The following is a 13,273-nucleotide window of genomic DNA, read 5'->3' as shown; positions in this document are numbered from 1 at the left end:
GTTGACACTGAACAAGTTTAATATTTGTAGGTGCTAAATATACCTAACTGAGAAACCACACAGGCCCCATAGCGTAGCGTATGTATTCCTGACTACACATAGCACTGCGCCGACCTGTTCTCACTAAGACTATACTTTCAGGGATCATTTCTATAGTTTCCAACTTACGAAATGGGCTCTAAAGTGTCTGGACCAACCAGCCCCGATGAGGAGTTGGAGCTGTGCCTCCTGAGCGCGAAGCCGGCTTGGAGTGCTGCTCACGCAGCCGCTCCTCGCCATTGATGACCGTTCCTGCCGCTCGCAAGGGTGGCGGGAGGGAGACACAGCAAGCTGAGGGGTTGGTTTCTTTGCGAAATAAAAATAGATGCTTGCTCTCTTGGTAGAGCCGGCATTAGTGTCGCACATTTTTAAATATCACAATAATAATGTAATGGCATTCATGGGGTGGTCACATACACTCATACCTCGGTATACGACCGGTTTGGAATACGTCGAATTTGGTATACGGATACGACGCGCTTGCTAGAACTTGTATGGGTCAGGATGAGTGACCACGTACCCGTGTATACCCCGTTCACGACTCCTCCCCTTCCTCACCACCATCCTCGTAGGCTATCAACTCCTCTCAGCAAGGTAAAGTGACGTAAAATGTTATTTTCATTTCAATTATTTTTTATTTATCCAACCCACCACCCCCATTGGTCGGCACCCGCGAGCCAATGGGAGGGCTCTGGTGGGGCGGGGCCATGCACGACAGACAGACAAATAATCCCTGGTGGGCAGTGTGGAACTGTTGATCCTACCTGTAATAGCTCCTTTTCTAGACAGAGCAAGAGGGATGGAGACGAAAATTGTTTCAGTAATCGCCAAGGTAATCACGTTTCATCTTAAGCGATGACATGCCCAGCGGATACAGCGAGGTGATGGAAACGGGCCGTGTAGCCCACCGCTCCGTGAAACAACATTGCTAGTTTTTTCAGCTTTAAGAAAATTGTGAAAAGTGAGTGGCACATGCACAAAAGTACAGCGGACGCTGCCGTGTCTTTGTCACCACAATGCCGTGACTCGGATTCGAACCGAGGTTGCTGCGGCCACAACGCAGAGTACTAACCACTATACGATCACGACGAGCTACGCGGGCTCGCTGTTTCATTCCATACAAAGAGCTCTCTTAATAGCCTCTTATTCCACGTTACTAGTCACTCGCTGGGGATCTTATCTACCTTTTCAGAAAAGGGTTGGAAAGTTTATCAAAGTGTCAGGCAAAACGTTGTTCTGTAAATAATATATCTGAAGACCAGGACACATATTTACATGTACAATAGACTCTCGATTCTCAATCGTGGATAATCCATAAATAGACATTTTACGCGGATCTTAATGCTACAAACCACGAATATAGGTGTAAATCACCGATCCATGTGCATGTTCAGTGATAACAATTTCATGCTTCCGCGCAGAAGACATCACCCACTAAATGGATCGCAGAATCGGAGCACATATTTGGTCGGTTTAAGCACGTGACTTGTAATGAACATTTCCAAGATGATTAATTTGGCCTGAAGGGGAAATCCACGAGTTATTAATTCATGTCAAATTGTCAGTCGGACGAGCCCATTAAGTCTGGCGTGGTGCTGGAGGCGATCAAGAGAGTTCTTTGCCTGGGGGTGGAGTCAGTGGGCCGCGTAGCTCGCCGTGATCGTATAGTGGTTAGTACTCTGCGTTGTGGCCGCAGCAACCTCGGTTCGAATCCGAGTCACGGCATTGTGGCGACAAAGACACGGCAGTGGCCTGCGTTGTTTTATTGTCCTTGTTCATAGTGGTTAGTTTATTTCATTGTCCTTGTTTATCGTGGTTAGTTGATTTATCCACGCGTTTGCAGAAAGGCGTGTGTGTTTTATCTATTACTTTTTTAAGTCACAAAATGTAACTGCTGTCATCCTCTGACCCACGCCTCGTGGTCCAGGTCGAGAGGCGACTCCCACCATGCATTTCACCGTTGGCACAGTTGTAGTAAACTGCTTTTATCATTTATATCGTTGACTTTGCAGGTGAAATAAACATTTTTAATTAATGTTGATGTTGACACTGATCAAGTTTAACATTTGTAGGTGCTAAACCTGTCTAGCTGGGAAACCACGCAGTACCCATAGCGTAGAGCCACTGTACCTGACTACATATAGCGCTGCGCCGACATGTTCTCACTAAGACTATACTTTCAGGGATCATTTCTATAGTTTCCAACTTACGAAATGGGCTCTAAAGTGTCTGGACCAACCAGCCCCGATGAGGAGTTGGAGCTGTGCCTCCTGAGCGCGAAGCCGGCTTGGAGTGCTGCTCACGCAGCCGCTCCTCGCCATTGATGACCGTTCCTGCCGCTCGCAAGGGTGGCGGGAGGGAGACACAGCAAGCTGAGGGGTTGGTTTCTTTGCGAAATAAAAATAGATGCTTGCTCTCTTGGTAGAGCCGGCATTAGTGTCGCACATTTTTAAATATTACTCACAATAATAATGTAATGGCATTCATGGGGTGGTCACATACACTCATACCTCGGTATACGACCGGTTTGGAATACGTCGAATTTGGTATACGGATACGACGCGCTTGCTAGAACTTGTATGGGTCAGGATGAGTGACCACGTACCCGTGTATACCCCGTTCACGACTCCTCCCCTTCCTCACCACCATCCTCGTAGGCTATCAACTCCTCTCAGCAAGGTAAAGTGATGTAAAATGTTATTTTCATTTCAATTATTTTTTATTTATTTATCCAACCCACCACTCCCATTGGTCGGCACCCGCGAGCCAATGGGAGGGCTCTGGTGGGGCGGGGCCATGCACGACAGACAGACAAATAATCCCTGGTGGGCAGTGTGGAACTGTTGATCTTACCTGTAATAGCTCCTTTTCTAGACAGAGCAAGAGGGATGGAGACGAAAATTGTTTCAGTAATCGCCAAGGTAATCACGTTTCATCTTAAGCGATGACATGCCCAGCGGATACAGCGAGGTGATGGAAACGGGCCGTGTAGCCCATCGCTCCGTGAAACAACATTGCTAGTTTTTTCAGCTTAAAGGAAGGTGTGAAAAGTGAGTGATGGCACATGCACAAAAGTAGAGCGGCCACTGCCATGTCTTTGTCACCACAATGCCGTGACTCAGATTCGAACCGAGGTTGCTGCGGCCACAACGCAGAGTACTAACCACTATACGATCACGGCGAGCTACGCAGGCTCGCTGCTTTATGCCATACAAAGAGCTCTCTTAATAGCCTCTTATTCCACGTTACTAGTCACTCGCTGTGGATCTGATCTACCTTTTCAGAAAAGGGTTGGAAAGTTGATCAAAGTGTCAGGCATAACGTTGTTCTGTAAATAATATATCTGAAGACCAGGACATATATTTACATGTACAGTAGACTCTCGATTCTCAATCGTGGACAATTAATCCATAAATAGGCATTTTACGCGGATCTTAATGCCACAAACCACGAATATAGGTGTAAATCACCGATCGATGTGCATGCTCAGTGATAACAATTTCATGCTCCCGCGCAGAAGACTCCGCCCACGAAATGGATCGCAGAATCGGAACACATATTTGGTCGGTTTAAGCACGTGACTTGTAATGAACATTTCCAAGATGATTAATTTGGCCTGAAGGGGAAATCCACGAGTTATTAATTCATGTCAAATTGTCAGTCGGACGAGCCCATTAAGTCTGGCGTGGTGCTGGAGGCGATCAAGAGAGTTCTTTGCCTGCAGGTGGAGTCAGTGGGCCGCGTAGCTCGCCGTGATCGTATAGTGGTTAGTACTCTGCGTTGTGGCCGCAGCAACCTCGGTTCGAATCCGAGTCACGGCATTGTGGCGACAAAGACACGGCAGCGGCCTGCGTTGTTTTATTGTTCATAGTGGTTAGTTTATTTTATCGTCCTTGTTTATAGTGGTTAGTTTTTTTATTGTCCTTGTTTATCGTGGTTAGTTGATTTATCCACGCGTTTGCAGAAAGGCGTGCGTGTTTTATCTATTACTTTTTTAAGTCACAAAATGTAACTGCTGTCATCCTCTGACCCACGCCTCGTGGTCCAGGTCGAGAGGTGACTCCCACCATGCATTTCACCGTTGGCACAGTTGTAGTAAACTGCTTTTATCATTTATATCGTTGACTTTGCAGGTGAAATAAACATTTTTAATTAATGTTGATGTTGACACTGATCAAGTTTAACATTTGTAGGTGCTAAACCTGTCTAGCTGGGAAACCACGCAGTACCCATAGCGTAGAGCCACTGTACCTGACTACATATAGCGCTGCGCCGACCTGTTTACACTAAGACTATACTTTCAGGGATCATTTCTATAGTTTCCAACTTACGAAATGGGCTCTAAAGTGTCTGGACCAACCAGCCCCGATGAGGAGTTGGAGCTGTGCCTCCTGAGCGCGAAGCCGGCTTGGAGTGCTGCTCACGCAGCCGCTCCTCGCCATTGATGACCGTTCCTGCCGCTCGCAAGGGTGGCGGGAGGGAGACACAGCAAGCTGAGGGGTTGGTTTCTTTGCGAAATAAAAATAGATGCTTGCTCTCTTGGTAGAGCCGGCATTAGTGTCGCACATTTTTAAATATTACTCCCAATAATAATGTAATGGCATTCATGGGGTGGTCAAATACACTCATTCCTCGGTATACGACCGCTTTGGAAAACGTAGAATTTGGTATACGGATACGACGCGCTTGCTAGAACTTGTATGGGTCAGGATGAGTGACCACGTACCCGTGTATACCCCGTTCACGACTCCTCCCCTTCCTCACCACCATCCCCGTAGGCTATCAACTCCTCTCAGCAAGGTAAAGTGATGTAAAATGTTATTTTCATTTCAATAATTTTTTATTTATTTATCCAACCCACCACTCCCATTGGTCGGCACCCGCGAGCCAATGGGAGGGCTCTGGTGGGGCGGGGCCATGCACGACAGACAGACAAATAATCCCTGGTGGGCAGTGTGGAACTGTTGATCCTACCTGTAATAGCTCCTTTTCTAGACAGAGCAAGAGGGATGGAGACGAAAATTGTTTCAGTAATCGCCAAGGTAATCACGTTTCATCTTAAGCGATGACATGCCCAGCGGATACAGCGAGGTGATGGAAACGGGCAGTGTAGCCCACCGCTCCGTGAAACAACATTGCTAGTTTTTTCAGCTTAAAGGAAGGTGTGAAAAGTGAGTGATGGCACATGCACAAAAGTAGAGCGGCCACTGCCATGTCTTTGTCACCACAATGCCGTGACTCAGATTCGAAACGAGGTTGCTGCGGCCACAACGCAGAGTACTAACCACTATACGATCACGGCGAGCTACGCAGGCTCGCTGCTTTATAGCCTATTATTCCACGTTACTAGTCACTCGCTGTGGATCTGATCTACCTTTTCAGAAAAGGGTTGGAAAGTTGATCAAAGTGTCAGGCATAACGTTGTTCTGTAAATAATATATCTGAAGACCAGGACATATATTTACATGTACAGTAGACTCTCGATTCTCAATCGTGGACAATTAATCCATAAATAGACATTTTACGCGGATCTTAATGCCACAACCCACGAATATAGGTGTTAAGTAGTTGTTGCTGTTGTAGACGGAGGTACTCGGAGACGGAGGTGAGTTAGGGGCTTCCGCCAGGGTTTATTAACAGGTATCACTATAAGGGTTCCCTCTTCACCCCTTCCACTATCCCCGTTCCTCCAGTGACCCCGCTTACGTCACGGGGTCTCCCTTAAATACCCTCTGAGGCGAGACGTCACGTGCACTGCCCGGCGCGTGCGACCCCACGTCCCGTGATGTCACAGCACCGGACAGTGCACGCGACGCCACCACTCTCCTCTACTCCTCTACATCACCCCCCCCCGTGAAAAAAAACAGCCGACCCGGCTGCAAGCACCCCGCAAGCGGGGCCCCACACCGGACCGAAGACCGAATATTCACGAGTTCGTGTGCCTAAAGGTATAACCGGCTGCTAGAAACTAAACCTTAGGGCAGCACGGCCCCTCAAGCAGAACAGCAACAACAAAAAACAAAACAAATAGACCCCGAAGGCCTCATCCGCCGGATAGCGCCGAACGGGCGCCAGGGGCTGGGCCTGCTGAACGGCCATCAGGGCCGTCACCGGAGCCGCATCCCCCTCGAGCGGGTATGCGCTGCTGGCCCGCTCCCCCGTATGATGTCCGTCTCCCGTGCAGGTGGCCCGTCAGCGGGCAACAGGCCCACCGCCGTGGCCTCCGGTGACCGGGGGGTCTCTGTCGGCCTCACTCGGGAGGGGCCTGGGGGCACACACACAGGTCGGACGTCACCTCCGTCAGCGAGACCCGGCCGGTCAGGCACGCCGGACACATCATCAGCCGGCCGCTCCGGAATTGGGGGTGGATCCCCCAGGGTAGATGGAACATAACGTTTGAGCCGGGACGGGTGCACTATCCACTGCCGGCGACCGAACCGAATCCGGACGCATTGCGGCCGGCGGACCTCCACAACCTCCACGGGGCCCTGCCAAGGGCGATGCAATTTGGCTGATGTGCCAACGGGGACCTGGGGACAATGCAGCCACGCTTTTTGACCCGCTATCCACGGGAGGCCAGCTGCCTGGTGTTTGGGCAGCCGCTCATTAGCCGCCTGCCGGCTTGCGGAATTCTCGGCAGCGGCCTGTCGCGCCTCGCGCAGCCGGTCAAGCGCGACCTTCAAAGGGGTCGGCACCGCCGACCCCTTCTTGGAGGAGCCAACGTCCATCTGGACGTGCACCGGGGGCTCCGGTTCCCTACCGTACATCAAATAAAAAGGCGAAAATCCCGTGGAGGCATGAGGGGCCAACCGATACGCCGCCAAGACCCCCGGGACGAACAGGTCCCAGTCTGACTGGGACGTGTTCACCTGGTGGCACAGCATGGACGTAAGGGTGCGGTTCAAGCGCTCTACCATCCCGTCTGACTGGGGGTGGTAGGGCGAGGTGCGGATTTTCTTGGTCCCAAGGAGGTCACACACCTCCTTGAGCAACCTAGACGAGAAATTCCGCCCCTGGTCAGTCAACAATTGTTCCGGCACGCCCTTGTCAAACACGTACCCCTGGACGAAGGCCTCGGTGATAGAAGAGGCCAACTGATCGACCAAAGGCCATGCCATGGGCCAACGTGTGAGGTACTCAACGCCCACCAAGAGGTATTTGTGGCCCCGTTGGGATGCAGGGAATGGCCCCAAAATGTCGAGCGCCACGAGCTCATTAACGCGAGAAACCCGGATGGACTGCAGCGGGGCCCGGTCCCGGACAACTGGGGCCTTCCTCCGCGCGCAGTCGTGGCAACCCTTTAAAATCAGTGCCACGTCACCCTCAACACCCGGCCAGTAATAGTCCCGCTTAAGGGTCAATAAGGTCTTGTGGTAGCCAAGGTGCATAAGCTTCTCGTGAATGGCTCGGGTTAATTTACCACGCAGGCTAGTGGGCACAACCACACAATAGCGTTCCAATTGGGCATCCCAACGCATGAGTAGTCCGTCATGCATGGCGATCTCCGGGGCAGCCGACGAAGCTGAGCTCCGGGCCTTATGTCCGACACGGCGCCGTAGCTTCAGCAGAGAGGAATCCTCCATCTGCAAGCCGGACCATACCTCCCGGGGAAGTCCAAGGCCGAAATCCGCGGGCGACGCCGCACCTGGAGGGGTGTCCGCCTCGGCCGACGCGACCAACTGGGCCGCGGCGTCCCCTGGGGCCTTGCAACGGCTAGAGCCCAGGGCGCAAGCACACCCACCGCCTGCCGGCAATCGGGATAAACCGTCCGCATTTCCATGCTGTGTCCCCTTCCTGTGGATTACATCAAAGGGGTAATCCTGGAGCACTTCGAGCCAGCGAGACAGCTGACTCGAGGGCTGACTAATCTTCAGCGAATATTGCAGGGCCGCGTGGTCGGTTCGGACCGTAAACAGCCTACCGTACAAATATGGTCTATACAACTGAACAAAATAAACTATGGCCAAAAGTTCCCTCCGGGTCACACAATATCGCTGTTCCGTCGAGGACAGAACGCGACTGCCATAGGCTACCACCCTCTCAACCTCGTCGACCACCTGGGCCAGGACAGCCCCAATTCCCGTGTCGCTGGCATCGGTATCGAGCAGGAAGGGTTTCGTAAAATCCGGGTACCCCAAGGGCGGCGCATCCGCCAAGGCCGTGCGAAGCGCCGCAAAAGCCGCCTCCTCCTCCGCGCCCCAGTGAAACCTTTGGCCTTTGGCGGAAAGGGCGTGCAGTGGCTTCGCAATGGTCGCAAAATCGCGGACAAACCGACGATAGTACGATGCGAAGCCAACGAAGCTACGCACCTCCGCGACAGATGTGGGAGTCGGCCACGTCCGGACACAAGCCGTTTTATCCGGGTCCGTGGCGACACCTGACGTGCTAACAATGTGTCCCAAATACCTCACCGATGGTTGTAGCAAGTGGCATTTCTGGGGTTTGAATTTCAAGCCAGCAGCACGCACTTTGACGAACACCGCCTCAAGGCGTTGCAAGTGCTCGCCAAACGTACGGCCAAAAACAATAACGTCATCCAAGTAGATTAGACAAGACTCCCACTGCAGCCCCGCCAAGACCATCTCCATGAGACGCTGGAAGGTGGCCGGGGCCGAATGGAGACCCATAGAAAGCCGATTGAACTCGAACAACCCCTGGGGTGTGCGGAACGCTGTTTTGGGTCTAGAGGCCTCATCCAGTGGCAATTGCCAGAAGCCGGAGAGCAAATCTAAAGTCGAAAAGAACCGCGCGCCCGAGAGGGCGTCCAGGGAATCATCCATGCGAGGCAATGGATATGCATCAGCCACCGAGATCTTGTTCAATCTACGAAAATCGACGCAGAACCGGAGACTCCCGTCCCGTTTCTTGACTAGCACAATGGGGGCACCCCAAGGGCTAGTAGATGGGGAGATGATGTCCGCCGCCAACATTTCCTCGACAGCCGAGCGGACATGATCTTTTTCCGCTGGGCTAAAGCGGTGGGAATTAAGTCGAATAGGGGCCGCGTCGCCCGTGTCTATGTGGTGGTCCAAAAGAGTAGTGCGACCCAGATCAAACTTACTTTGGCTGAATACATCGGTGAACCGCTCGATGAGGTCGCGGAGTTGCCGACGTTCCCCGGAGGACAACGAGGCATTCTCGTCGCACAACGTGGCGATCCATGATGCGTCGGGGTCCCCCGTGCGCATCACGCCCGCCACGACCCCTCCATCCGGGGCAGCGCTCTCGGGTGGAGGAGCCGGGGTCGCGTGTGCCAAAACGGCGCCGGCCGGGACTACGACCGGCAAGGGTCCCGAATTGAGGACCTGCAAAAAAAGGTCCTGGCCCCCCGACACGGCTGTCAAGGCGCCCACCAACCCCTTCGTCCTTGAAAAGTAGCTTGACGGGGACAGGAGGATACCCGTCTCCGTGGAGCCCATTTCGAGCGGTTTGCGCAACCTAAGGGGTATCAGGATTTGTGACGCCGGTGGTACGGTCACCGGCACTTTATTCAAGGCCCGTACACCGGCGACCAAGGGAGACAGGACGGTAGGCGATTGTAGGAATTTCAGCCGCCTCCCTGACGGCATTTCCACACAGCCCTGGTCAACGAGAATTCGGATGGGCATCCTAGACAAAAAGTCGGTCCCCAAGAGGCATGGCACTGCCAAGGTCCTGGAGACCAAAATCGGCCCGGCCAACTCAATCTCGTCAACCCGAACCGACGCTACAACGTGGCCCAAGATGCCCAAACTGCCGCCGTTCGCGGCGACACAAGCCCCGCGAACCGGCCTTAACGGACCCACGCTGCGGGGTAGCAGCCCAAAAATGGCCTCCGAAATAATGGTGGCCGATGCCCCCGTATCCACCAGGAGGCGAACGTGCACCCCTTGCACATATCCTGCCACCGCTGAGGAGCCGGCAGCTGCCGCCACCATCCTATGCGCAAGCGCATCCCAGTGGCGGGTCTGTCTGGGCCATTGAGGGGGTGATGACGATGGTGCACCCGACCCTTCGAGGACAACCCCATGACGATGGGCCCTAGCCCCGCTAGATGCATGAGGTGAAGGGAGCGGCCGCGCAGATGATGCGTCGCGACTCGCCTGGGGCCCCGGACCCGATGCCAAGGAGGGTCTGGGAGAAGGTGGAGTCCCTTTTCCAAAGGCCCCCGGGGCATTCCGGCAGCCCCGCTCAATGTGGCCCCGCTGACCACAGCGGAAGCAGGCCACCGTGTCCGCCTCCTGTGGACGGGAAGGTCCCGGCCGCCCCCGCTGCTCCGGACGGCGACCACCCGCCCCCCTTCCTTGACGATCGGGCACCGCCAGGGCCGCGAGGGTGTCCACCCCCTGAGAGGTGACCCCCCCGCCCGGCGCCGGGACCCCCGCACACGCCGCCATCTGAGGCCGTTGGCGGAGGGAGAGGTGCGCCTGAATGTTTTCGGCGACCGCCAAGGATGTGATCTGCCGATCATTGTTGATCGACAGAGCAATTCCTAGCTCCCTTGCCAGGTCAAGCAGCTTCCCCAAGGCCATAGAATCAAGTGCCCTGCCGTACAGGTCAGGGTATGCAGCCTGTGCCAGGGCCAGGAGCGAGCAGCGGAAGGCCAGCGGCAGTTCCCCCTCCTCCCGCCGCCGCAATGAAAACTTTAGCTGCGCGGTGGACGGCGGCTCAAAAACGTTGGCCATTTGGATATAGGCCGCCGGGAGTGTAGCCCGATTGGCCGGATGGATGGACTTGAAGGCCTGCAGAGCCCTTTCGTCCAAGCAGGTCGGAAGCGCCGGCAAGGCCTCCTCCATGGACCAGCCGACCGACATGTATGCCGCGTCGAACCGGTCCTGGAAGGCCGACCAGTCGCCCCCTTGCGCGACAAACGGCGCAACGTCGGGTAACCGGCGCTGCCATTGGCCGCGCGGCGCCGCGAGGTGTGGAAGCCAAGCGGCACCTGCGGGCCACCCGGCGGACGCGACGTGGTGCGGCGGTGGCAGCATTGCGGCTCCCGCGGGCCACGCCGAAGACGCGGAAAGGTGCGGTGGTGCTGCGGCCCCCATGGGCCACGCCGTAGGCGCAGCGAATTGTGGCTGAGTTGCGGCTCCCATGGGCCACGCCGTAGACGCAGCAAAGTGCGGCTGATTTGCGGCCCCCATGGGCCACGCCGTAGACGCAGCGAAGTGCTGCTGAGTTGCGGCCCCCATGGGCCACGCCGTAGATGCAGCGAGGTGTGAAGGCACCTGCGCTTTCGCGACCCACCTGTCAGCGGCGGCGTACGAAGCCACGGCGACGCGGCGAGGGACCACGGCGTTGCCGAAGACGCGGCGGTATAAATCGGGCCTGCAGCGGCCCCCGCGACCCACCCCGCCGGCGCAGCGAGGTGCGGGACAGCGGCCGTAGCCGCGGCAACCTCTCGCGACGCAGCGAGGCACCACGGAGTTGCGGCCTCCCCGGGCCACGCCGAAGACGCGGCGGTATAACACGGAGCTGCGGCGGCCCCCGCGGCCCACCCCGCCGGCGCAGCGAGGTGCGGGACAGCGGCCGCAGCCGCCGCAACCTCTCGCGACGCGGCGAGGCACCACGGCGTTGCAGCCTCCATGGGCCACGCCGAAGACGCGGCGGTATAACACGGAGCCGCGGCGTCATCCATGACAAGGGACGCAGGCACGGCGAGGTGCAGAGCCGCGGCATCGCCGGTGGCCGGCCCCGTGAGCGCAGCGACAGGTGGAGCCGCGGCAGCACCCGCGGCCCATTCCGGCGGCACGGCGATGTACGGGGCAGCGGCAGCTGCCGCTGCCCACCCCGGCGGCCCGGCGAGGACGGCACGCGCGTACTTACCCGGGGCCCCCCCGGCGGGCGCAGCTTGATGTAGAGCCGCGTCGTCGCCGGCGGCTGGTCCCGCAGGAGCGGCGTGCCGAGAAACCCCGGCCGCGTCAGTGTAGAGACGCGGCGTCGCGGTCGCCATGGCAGCACCCGCGGCCCATTCCGGCGGCACGGCGATGTACGGGGCAGCGGCAGCTGCCGCTGCCCACCCCGGCGGCCCGGCGAGGACGGCACGCGCGTACTTACCCGGGGCCCCCCCGGCGGGCGCAGCTTGATGTAGAGCCGCGTCGTCGCCCGCGGCTGGTCCCGCAGGAGCGGCGTGCCGAGAAACCCCGGCCGCGTCGGTGGAGAGACGCGGCGTCGCGGTCGCCATGGCAGCCATGTCCGCCGGCCGCCGCGTCGCAGCCGTAGTAGCGGCCGCATACGTCTCCCGAGCCAACATGGCCGCCGCGGATTGCGTCGCAGCCAACATGACGGCCATTTCCGGTGGAGCGGTCGCTGGGAAAACGGCGGCGCTTTCAACGTTGGCAGTTGACAGTTGCTCCCGTCTCGAGTGCGGGGCGGTTGGCTGCGTCCGTGCCTCCACCTCGGCCAACCTGACGGTCAGCTGCCCCACCGCCTGCAGGAGCTGGTGCAGCAGAGCTGCGGGGACGCTTTCCGTCTCTGGCGGCGGCGGTGAGCTGGCACTCCCCGCAGCCGAATCCTCCCGCTCCGGCCCGCTCGTTTCCATGGGGACCGTCACCGGGGTCCCGGGCTCCGGGGTCACTGCTGGAGCCTCCTCTCCGCCTTCGGCACCCTCCAAGTCATGTGCCGGTGGGTTCTTACGCCGTGCGCCCGCTTTTGACATGTTGGCGACGGTGTAAACTTCTGACACCAGTTGTTAAGTAGTTGTTGCTGTTGTAGACGGAGGTACTCGGAGACGGAGGTGAGTTAGGGGCTTCCGCCAGGGTTTATTAACAGGTATCACTATAAGGGTTCCCTCTTCACCCCTTCCACTATCCCCGTTCCTCCAGTGACCCCGCTTACGTCACGGGGTCTCCCTTAAATACCCTCTGAGGCGAGACGTCACGTGCACTGCCCGGCGCGTGCGACCCCACGTCCCGTGATGTCACAGCACCGGACAGCGCACGCGACGCCACCACTCTCCTCTACTCCTCTACATCGGTGTAAATCACCGATCGATGTGCATGCTCAGTGATAACAATTTCATGCTCCCGCGCAGAAGACTCCGCCCACGAAATGGATCGCAGAATCGGAGCACATATTTGGTCGGTTTAAGCACGTGACTTGTAATGAACATTTCCAAGATGATTAATTTGGCCTGAAGGGGAAATCCACGAGTTATTAATTCATGTCAAATTGTCAGTCGGACGAGCCCATTAAGTCTGGCGTGGTGCTGGAGGCGATCAAGAGAGTTCTTTGCCTGCAGGTGGAGTCAGTGGGC

The 13,273-nt window shown here is 56.5% G+C and overlaps 1 protein-coding gene and 5 non-coding genes across 6 annotated transcripts in view; 5 read left to right on the top strand and 1 right to left on the bottom strand.

Annotated features, from left to right (window-relative positions):
- Window positions 1-13,273, bottom strand: part of LOC144730918 (alpha-1,3-galactosyltransferase 2-like) — a 138,220-nt gene that overhangs the window by 7,574 nt on the left and 117,373 nt on the right. The gene's annotated exons all lie outside the window — the stretch shown is intronic.
- LOC144731101 (small nucleolar RNA U3) lies at window positions 126-339 on the top strand. The gene has a single exon (XR_013587908.1). It is a non-coding gene; the product is annotated as a small nucleolar RNA U3 (small nucleolar RNA).
- Window positions 1,693-1,764, top strand: TRNAH-GUG (transfer RNA histidin (anticodon GUG)). The gene has a single exon. It is a non-coding gene; the product is annotated as a tRNA-His (tRNA).
- LOC144731100 (small nucleolar RNA U3) lies at window positions 2,207-2,420 on the top strand. Its single transcript, XR_013587907.1, has one exon. It is a non-coding gene; the product is annotated as a small nucleolar RNA U3 (small nucleolar RNA).
- TRNAH-GUG (transfer RNA histidin (anticodon GUG)) lies at window positions 3,789-3,860 on the top strand. Its single transcript has one exon. It is a non-coding gene; the product is annotated as a tRNA-His (tRNA).
- Window positions 4,328-4,541, top strand: LOC144731099 (small nucleolar RNA U3). The gene has a single exon (XR_013587906.1). It is a non-coding gene; the product is annotated as a small nucleolar RNA U3 (small nucleolar RNA).

The sequence above is a fragment of the Lampetra planeri genome, chromosome 37 (genome assembly GCF_965212315.1).
Source record: "Lampetra planeri chromosome 37, kcLamPlan1.2.h2, whole genome shotgun sequence".
Lineage (NCBI taxonomy): Eukaryota > Metazoa > Chordata > Hyperoartia > Petromyzontiformes > Petromyzontidae > Lampetra > Lampetra planeri.
Note: the sequence above shows the minus strand (reverse complement) of the source record. Positions and strands in the feature narration are given on the sequence as shown.